The following is a 9,854-nucleotide window of genomic DNA, read 5'->3' as shown; positions in this document are numbered from 1 at the left end:
GACATAGGAACATATCCACAATATCCTATATATGACATTGCAAATTGAGTCATCGATGTTTTAAATCAGAATGCAAGAGTTAATATTTAGAAGAACACTAGCACTCCCAAACTTTCTAAAGTTTTGGATATGAGAATCATCAAGGTATATTTTCATTTGGATTTTAATGGGTTAATCACCCACATATTGAAAATAACATGGGGCCTGTGGGTTAAAGCTGCTGCCTGCAGCATCAGCATCCCTTATGGTCACCAATTTGAGTCCCAGCTGCTCTGCTTCTGATACAGCTCTCCTCTCTGACCTGGGAAAGCAGCAGAAGATGGCCCAAGTCCTTGGGCCCCTGCACCCATGTGGGAGACCCAAAAGAAGCTTCTGGCTTCTGGCATCAGCTAGCTCAGCTCTGGCTGTTGCGGTCATTTGGGAAGTGGAGCAGCAGATGGAGGACCTCTCTCTCTTTCTCTCTCTCTCTCTCTCTGGCTCTACCATGCTCAATAACTTTCAAATAATTAAATCTTTAAAAAATTTAAAAAATAACCTAGCATTCATGCAGGCGTACACCTTCTGGATAGGTTAACGCCGGGGAGACCTCGGAGACACCAGACGCGTTTATCGGCTTTTCAGCTTCCACTGTATTTTTCAGCAGACTCGTTACATGTCGCGAACGCCCGCCCTGTTACCGGCATTCATTCACAACTCCTTCATTCACCACTCCCGCTTACTACTGGCGTTCATTCACAGCTCCTGCCTGTTACCGGCGTTCATTCATAACTCCCGCCTGTTACCTGTGTTCATTCACAACTCCGTCTTTTACCAGCGTTCATTCACTACTCCCGCCCACCGTCCACCTATTTATATATATCATTCACGGAAAACATGTTACCAACTAAGTGTGGGAAACAGGCAATAACAGGATGCTTAAAGTCAAAACAGGATCTTGCAATTAGCAATGGGCAGGGTGGAAAAAGCCCAGCACTAAACTTCTTGTGCTTGTACATGTCGGGAGGGGCACAGCTGGCCAGGCTGTCCCGTTCCCCGACACATTCATATTTTATGTCTCTTATAAACCTACTTCTCAGGAAAAAACAAGTAGATATTACTTTTCTCTTGGAAAACTTTGAAGTATAAGGCTAATAAAAGCTGAGAAATACAATCATACTGCATCTCTCAGCAATTTAGCACAGATGGAAAAATTGATCTCAGTCGTTGATTATATGCACAAGCCTTGTTAAAGCATCAAGCATCTAAATATGAACCAAACCAAAGAAATAAAAGTTAAACCTGCTTTTTTAGAAGGTGCCATATCAATCATGCAAGTTTTTTTTATTCCTAGTCCTCTTCTCAATGACATCTTGGAATTACATATCTACCCAAACTTTTCATTTTTAATGAAGAGAGTGGTGTCTTGTTTTTCCTGTTTCTGCACTTTCCATTTTCTTTTGTTAATAAGGAGTTTTGTTTTCCCTTGCATCGTTCACTGTTACCCCATCTCAGGGCTTTAAGCACGGTTGATCAAGAACAATTCACTGTGTAGAGATGGGCTGTGATCCAGTCTCCTTATCTATGTGAGTACCATAAACAGAAATTGCTTGGAGCCCAGTCCCTGCTGTTAAAATCTTTTCTTATGCTTTAGTACATGAGGTTTCCAAGGTCTGCTTTTAGTCTCCCTTAATTCTTTTTTTAAAGATTTATTTTATTTATTTATTTGAAAGTCAGTGTTACACAGAGAGAGGAGATGCAGAGAGAGAGAGAGAGAGAGAGAGAGAGAGAGAGAGAGAGAGAGAGAGAGAAAGAGAGAGAAATGACCGGAACAGTGCCGATCTGAAGCCAGGAGCCAGGAAGTTTCTCCGGGTATCCCATGTGGGTGCAGGGGCCCAAAGACCTAGGCCATCTTCTACTGCTTTCCCAGGCCATAGCAGAGAGCTGGATAGGAAGAGGAGAAGCTGGGATTAGAGCCAGTGCTGATACTGGATGCCAGCACTTTAAGCCAGGGCTTTAACCCACTGCATCACAGCGCTGTGCCCAAGTCTCCTTTATTTATTTATTTATTTATTTATTTATTTATTTATTTATTTATTTATTTATTGGACAGGCAGAGTGGACAGTGAGAGAGAGAGACAGACAGAAAGGTGTTCCCTTGCTGTTGGTTCACCCTCCAATGGCCGCCATGGCTGGGGCACTGTGCTGATCCAATGGCAGGAGCCAGGTACTTATCCTGGTCTCCCATGGGGTGCAGGGCCCAAGTACTTGGGCCATGCTCCACTGCACTCCCGGGCCACAGCAGAGAGCTGGCCTGGAAGAGGGGCAACTGGGACAGAATCAGGCACCACGACTGGGACTAGAACACAGTGTGCTGGCGCCGCAAGGAGGAGGATTAGCCTAGTGAGCCGCGGCACTGGCCCCAAGTCTCCCTTAATTCTACCAGCTCCTCACTAGTCTTCCCAAGTACTAAACATTCCCTGAAATGTAATAGAGGGTTTCATTTGAATTGATTCAGTGATTTCCAAGGAATAATCAAGTACCTATCAGATAGTTGTAGAAAAAAATCTCTTAATAACAAATACGCTGTATTTTTGACAATAATTAACATGGAAAATGTCTATATACTATATATTCAGAACTATCTTGGGATTTTTTTAAGTTGTTGCTTTATGGCATTATTTATAATGACTATATATTCTATGGGAACCACATGGAATAATTCACTAGAATTTGAAGGAATGTAACCTAGTTCTAGTACCTTAGCTTTCAGATTCAAATGTACATGTAGTCTCTTTAATTTGAAAAAAAAAATGAAGAGCATGGATACTTGTTGGCATTCATATTTCCAGCTTCTCTCAGGAACTAAGGACATAGGTTATGATAGACAGCAGGAAAAACTCATTTTTCACATAATCCCAACAGGGGTTGTGAGCTTCAATCCAGAGAAGCAGAACTCATTCTATTTTGTTAACTCAAAAATGCTTTTCATTCAAATAAAGCACAATGGAAATAAATAGGGATTCATCTCATCCATCATGTCATCACAGAGTTGTGAATTGCACTATTTTTAAATATCTAAAATATATTTCTTCTATAAACATTTATTTTTTAACTTTTATTTAATGAATATAAATTTCCAAAGTACAGCTTATGGATCACAATGGACAATGGCTTTTTTCCCCATAACTTCCTTGCCACCCATGAACCTCCCCTCTCCTGCTCCCTCTCCCATTTGATTCACATCAAGATTCATTTTTGATTCTCTTTATATACAGAAGATCAACTTAGCATATATTAAGTAAAGATTTCAACAGTTTGCACCCACACAGAAACACAAAGTGAAAAATACTGTTTGAGCACTAGTTATAGCATTAAATCACAATGTACAGCACACTAAGGACAGAGATCCTACATGAGGAGTAAGTGCACAGTGACTCCTGTTTTTGACTTAACAAATTGACACTCTTGTTCATGGCCTCAGTAATCACCCTAGGCTCTTGTCATGAGCTGCCAAGGCTATGGAGGCCTTTTAGTTTGTCGAATCTGATCATATTTAGACAAGGTCATAGTCAAAGTGGAAGTTCTCTCCTCCCTTCAGAGAAAGGTACCTCCTTCTTTGATGACCCATTCTTTCCACTGGGATCTCACTCACAGAGATCTTTCATATAGGTTGTTTTTTTTTAAATGTCTTGCTTTCCAAGCCTACAATACTCTCATGGGCTTTTCAGCCAGATCTGAATGCCTTAAGGGCTAATTCTGAGGCCAGAGTTCTCGCAACATTTAAATAATTTCTTCAGTCCCAAGTTATATTTAAAATAGCTCCTTTTAAAATATATTATTCTGTTTTTATTTTAAAGTGAACAAATTTTATGTATTTTATATAGAGAGATTTAGTAGCATAGTTATGTTTCCCACCCTAATCTCCCTCCTGGTCATGATTCCACCCTTCCTTCCCCTCCCTTTTTTATTGTTTCTTTGCATTATTATGATGATCTACTTTCCATTTATTTTATATTTGTAAGATTAATCCTACATTAATTAAACAATTCAACAAATAGTAAGAAGAAAAATAAAGTGTAATTTTCAGATGTACTACTTTGTATGTATATATACCACAATATTATTTTTCTTTAACTATTTTCACTTTTCATAAATATATAGAAAAACTTTCTGTGAACTATCCCATTTCATCTCAGTCCCTATTTTTCAGGGATTCTTTTTTCATCTCACTACATTTTAACTCTGATCCAGCTCTCTGCTGTGGCCTGGGGAAGCAGTAGAAGATGGCCCACGTCCTTGGATCCCTGAACCCATGTGGGAGACCTGGAAGACACTCCTGTTTCCTGGCTTTGTATTGGCCCATCTCCAGCCATTGTAGTCATTTGGCGAGTGAACCAGTGGATGGAAGACTTCTTTATCTCTGCCTGTGTCTCTCAGTAACTGTGTCTTTCAAATAAACCATTTAGAAATCAAAATAAGCAAATGACCACATAATTTTCTGTTTAGCATATTTTAAACAAAGCTTTATTTCTTCCTTCTTTTTGGAGTTAACTATCTTAATACTTTACTATTCTAATTGTTCCCATTAATTGTCAAACCTAAAGACACAGAAATCCAACATATGTTCTGTTTTTCACGTGAAATAATTGCTATAATCTCTATTGAATACGTAGTGTTCAATGGACATTCCTCATCCTCATCTTGCTTGAATTTTCAATAATATAAGACATTCTTGGCTGGCACCGTGGCTCACTAGGCTAATCCTCTGCCTTGTGGCGCTGGCACACCGGGTTCTAGTCCTGGTCAGGGTGCTGGATTCTGTCCCAGTTGCCCCTCTTCCAGGCCAGCTCTCTGCTGTGGCCAGAGAGTGCAGTGGAGCATGGCCCAAGTACTTGGGCCCTGCACTCCATGGGAGACCAGGATAAGTACCTGGCTCCTGCCTTCGGATCAGCGCACCGGCCACTGCACCATTGGAGGTTGAACCAATGGCAAAGGAAGACCTTTCTCTCTGTCTCTCTCTCACTGTCCACTCTGCCTGTCAAAAAATAAATAAATAAATAAATAAATAAATAAATTAATTAATTAATTAATTAAATAAAAAATAAGACATTCTTAAACACCTGATTACTTATGAAGCTGTTTTCAGTTTAGCTTATTTAATGCAGCAATTATCTTTTGGTGTTCCCTCTGGGTTATTTTCTCGAGGTAATACATTCCTCCAAAATATCAACTGTGGAATTTCCCCAGTGCTGGAATGGGGAAACTATTCAATTCTCAGTCATTTGGTCCTGTGACTTTCACTCTGTACACCAAAGATTCCACAATGTGTATGTACAACCCAGCCTTCTATTCAGATACTTCATTTTAGTTTCATCCATGTGGGCTCTTCAGTCAGCAGGAGTTTCAAAGTGGATATTTTGATGAAATAAGCAGGAATTTCAAATTTCATGCACAAAAATAATTTTTAATTTCATTTTTTCTCATTAACTCTAAGCGGTATTTTTTTGTATTTAAGGTATCTAAACTTAAAATATTTGAACTGAACACAAATTATTTAATCCTTAGTTATAATGATTTCCCATTGAACTGGCTTCATGAGCTAGAATACTCAGACTTACAGTTAGGACTTATATTGGGACCTGTCTCTCCTTCAAAATTCCATACATAATGCAACAATATTCCCTTTGTTTTACTTGATAAATATCTTGAAATTTGTCCAGTTCTCATAAGTTTTGAACTTGGATTATATCATGATGCTTCCTACTCATGTCCAGTTTTTTCATCTTCAAATAAATCATCCATTAGTGTCCCCAAAAAGCATTATTTGCCCTTTTTCTGCTGAGTCTTCACTCACACTCCTCTATTTGTATACAATATGCTCTTCCCTTGTGCTAATACATTATTCTTCATTTTTTTTAACTTTTATTTAATGAATATAAATTTCCAAAGTACAGCTCATGGATTACAATGGCTTCCCCCCCATAACGCCCTTACAACCCACAACCCTCCCCTTATCCACTCTGTCTCCCCTTCCATTCACATCAAGATTCATTTTTAATTATCTTTATATACAGAAGATCAACTTAGCATATATTAAGTAAAGATTTCAACAGTTTGCTCCCACACAGAAACATAAAGTGAAAAATACTGTTTGAGCACTAGTTATAGCATTAAATCTCAATGTACAGCACACTAAGGACAAAGATCCTACATGAGGAGTAAGTGCACAGTGACTCCTGTTGTTGACTTAACAAATTGACACTCTTGTTTATGGCATCAATAATCACCCTAGGCTCTTGTCATGAGTTGCCAAGGCTATGGAAAACCCCTGAGTTCACTGACTCTGATCATATTTAGACAAGGCCATGGTCAAAGTGGAAGTTCTCTCCTCCCTTTAGAGAAAGGTACCTCCTTCTTTGATGACCCATTCTTTCCACTGGGATCTCACTCACAGAGATCTTTCATTTAAGTTTTTTTTTTTTTCCCAGAGTGTCTTGGCTTTCCATGCCTGAAATACTCTCATGGGCATTTCAGCCAGATCCGCATGCCTTAAGGGCTGATTCTGAAGCCAGAGTGCTGTTTAGGACATTTGCCATTCTATGGGTCTGCTGTTTATCTCACTTCCCATGTTGGATCATTCTCTCCCTTTTTTATTCTATCAGCTAGTATTTGCAGACACTAGTCTTGTTTCTGTGATCCCTTTGGTTCTTAGTCCTATCATTATGATCAATTGTGAACAGAAATTGATCACTGGGACTAGTGAGATGGCATTGGTACATGCCATCTCGATGGGATTGAATTCGAATCCCCTGGTATGTTTCTAACTCTACTGTTAGAGGTAAGTCAGCTTGAGCATGTCCTGAATTGCACATCTCTTCCCTTATTCCCACTCATATATTTAACAGCAATCACTTTTCAGTTAAGTTTCAGCACTTAAGAAGAATTGTGTATTGATTACAGTGTTCAACCAAAAGTATTAAGTAGAACAAAGAAAAAAAATACTAAGAGGGATAACATATTAAGCTGTTCATCAACAGTCAGGGTGAGGGCTGATCAAGTCACCGTTACTCATAGTGTTCATTTCACTTTAACAGGTTTCCTTTTTGGTGCTCAGTTAGTTGTCACCTATCAAGGAGAACAAGTGGTATTTGTCCCTTTGGGATTGACTTATTTCACTCAACATAATGTTTTCCAAATTCCTAACAGGGATCACTTTTCAGTTAAAATTTAAACACCTAAGAATAATTGTCTGTTAATTACAGAGTTCAACCATTGGTAATAGAAAAAAAATACTAAAATGGATAAAGTATTACATTGCACATCAACAGTCAGGAGAAGAGCTGATCAAGTCACTGTTTCTCATAGTGTCCATTTCACTTCAACAAGTTTCCCCTGTGGTGCTCAGTTAGTTGTTGCTGATCAGGGAGAACATATGATATTTGTCCCTTTGGGACTGGCTTAATTCACTCAGTATGATGTTTTCCAAATTCTTCCATCTTGTTGCAAATGACCGGGTTTCATTGTTTTTGACTGCTGTATAGTGTTCTATAGAGTACATGTCCCATAATTTCTTTATCCAGTCTACTCTTGATGGGCATTTAGGTTGGTTCCAGGTCTTAGCTATTGTGAATTGAGCTGCAATAAACATTAATGTGCAGACAGCTTGTTTGTTTGCCAATTTAATTTCCTTTGGGTAAATTCCAAGGAGTGGGATGGCTGGGTTGAATGGTAGGGTTATATTCAGGTTTCTGAGGAATCTCCGGGCTGACTTCCATCTTGGCTTAACCAATTTGCATTCCCACCAACAGTGGATTAGTGTCCCTTTTCCCCCACATCCTCTCTAGCATCTGTTGTTGGTAGATTTGTGAATGTGAGCCATTCTAACTGGGGTGAGGTGGAACTTCATTGTGGTTTTGATGTGCATTTCCCTGATTGCTAGTGATCTTGAACTTTTTTTCATGTGTCTGTTGGCCATTTGGATTTCCTCTTTTGAGAAATGTCTATTGAGGTCCTTGGCCCATCTCTTAAGTGGGTTGTTTGTTTTGATGTTGTGGAGTTTCTTGATTTCTTTGTAGATTCTTGTTATCAACCCTTTATCAGTTGCATAGTTTGCAAATATATTTTCCCATTCTTTTGGTTGTCTCTTCACTTTCCTGACTGTTTCTTTTGAAGTACAGAAACTTCTCAATTTGATGCAATCCCAAATGTTAATTTTGGCTTTGACTGCCTGTGCTTCTGGGGCATTTTCCAAAAAGTCATGGCCGGTACCTATATCTTTCAGGGTTTTTCCAATGCTCTCTAATAATTTGATGGTGTCAGGTCGTAGATTCAAGTCTTTAATCCATGTATAGTGGATTTTTGTGTAAGGTGAAAGGTAGGGGTCTTGCTTCATGATTCTGCACGTGGAAATCCAGTTTTCCCAGCACCATTTATTGAATAGACTGTCCTTACTCCAGGAATTGGTTTTGGATCCTTGGTCAAATATGAGTCGGCTGTAGATGTTTGGATTGATTTCTGTTGTTTCAATTCTGTTCCATTGGTCTATCCAACTGTTTCTTTACCAGTACCATGCTGTTTTGATTACATCTGCCCTGTAGTATGTCCTGAAATCTGGTATTGTGATCCCTCCGGCTTTGTTTTTGTTGTACAAGATTGCTTTAGCTATTCGAGGTCTCCTGTGTCTCCATATAAATTTCAGCATCATTTTGTCTAGATCTGAGAAGAAGGTCTTTGGTATCTTGATTGGTATTGCATTGAATCTATAAATTGCTTTTGTGAGAATGGACATTTTGATGATGTTGATTCTTCCAATCCATGAGCATGGAAGATTTTTCCATTTCTTGGTATCCTCTTCTATTTCTTTCTTTAAGGTTTTCTAATTCTCATCATAGAGATCTTTAATGTCCTTGGTTAAGTTTATTCCAAGGTATTAGATTGTTTTTGTAGCTATTGTGAATGGGATTGATCTTAGAAGTTCTTCCTCAGCCATGGCATTGTCTGTGTATACAAAGGCTGTTGATTTTTGTGCATTGATTTTATATCCTGCTAATTTTGCCAAAATCTTCTATGAGTTCCTATAGTCTCTTAGTACAGTTCTTTGTGTCCTCTAAAGAATAATACCATCTGCAAAGAGGGATAGTTTGAGTTCTTTCTTCCCAATTTGTATCCCTTTAATTTCTTTTTCTTGCCTAATAGCTCTGGCTAGAATCCCCAGAACTATATTGAATAGCAGTGGTGAGAGTGGGCATCCCTGTCTGGTACCAGATCTCAGTGGAAATGCTTCCAACTTTTCCCCAATCAATATAATGTTGGCTGTGGGTTTTTCATAGATTGCTTTGATTGTATTGAGGAATGTTCCTTCCAAACCCAGTTTGCTTAGAGTTTTCATCATTAACGGGTATCGTATTTTATCAATAGATGCTTTATCAATAGATGCTTTCTCAGCATCTATTGAGATAATCATATGGTTTTTCTTCTGCAGTCTGTGAATATGGTGTATCACATTGATTGATTTGCGAACGTTGAACCATCCCTGCATACCAGGGATAAATTCCACTTGGTCTGGGTGGATGATCTTTCTGATGTGTTGTTGCATTCTATTGGAGAGAATTTTATTGAGGGTTTTTGAATCTATGTTCATTAGGGATATTGGTCTGTAATTCTCTTTCAATGCTGCATCTTTTCCCAGCTTAGGAATTAAGGTGATGCTGGCTTCATAGAAAGAGTTTTGAGGATTCCCTATTTTTCGATTATTGTTTATAGTGTGAGAAGAATTGGAGTTAGTTCTTCTTTAAATGTCGGGTAGAATTCAGCAGTGATCCATTTGGTCCTGGGCTTTTCTTTGTTGGGAGGGCCTTTATTACTGTTTCAATTTC

The sequence above is a fragment of the Oryctolagus cuniculus genome, chromosome Y (genome assembly GCF_051225735.1).
Source record: "Oryctolagus cuniculus isolate XC-2025 breed Fujian yellow rabbit chromosome Y, ASM5122573v1, whole genome shotgun sequence".
NCBI classification, from domain to species: Eukaryota; Metazoa; Chordata; class Mammalia; order Lagomorpha; family Leporidae; genus Oryctolagus; species Oryctolagus cuniculus.
This window is presented reverse-complemented; position numbering follows the sequence as displayed.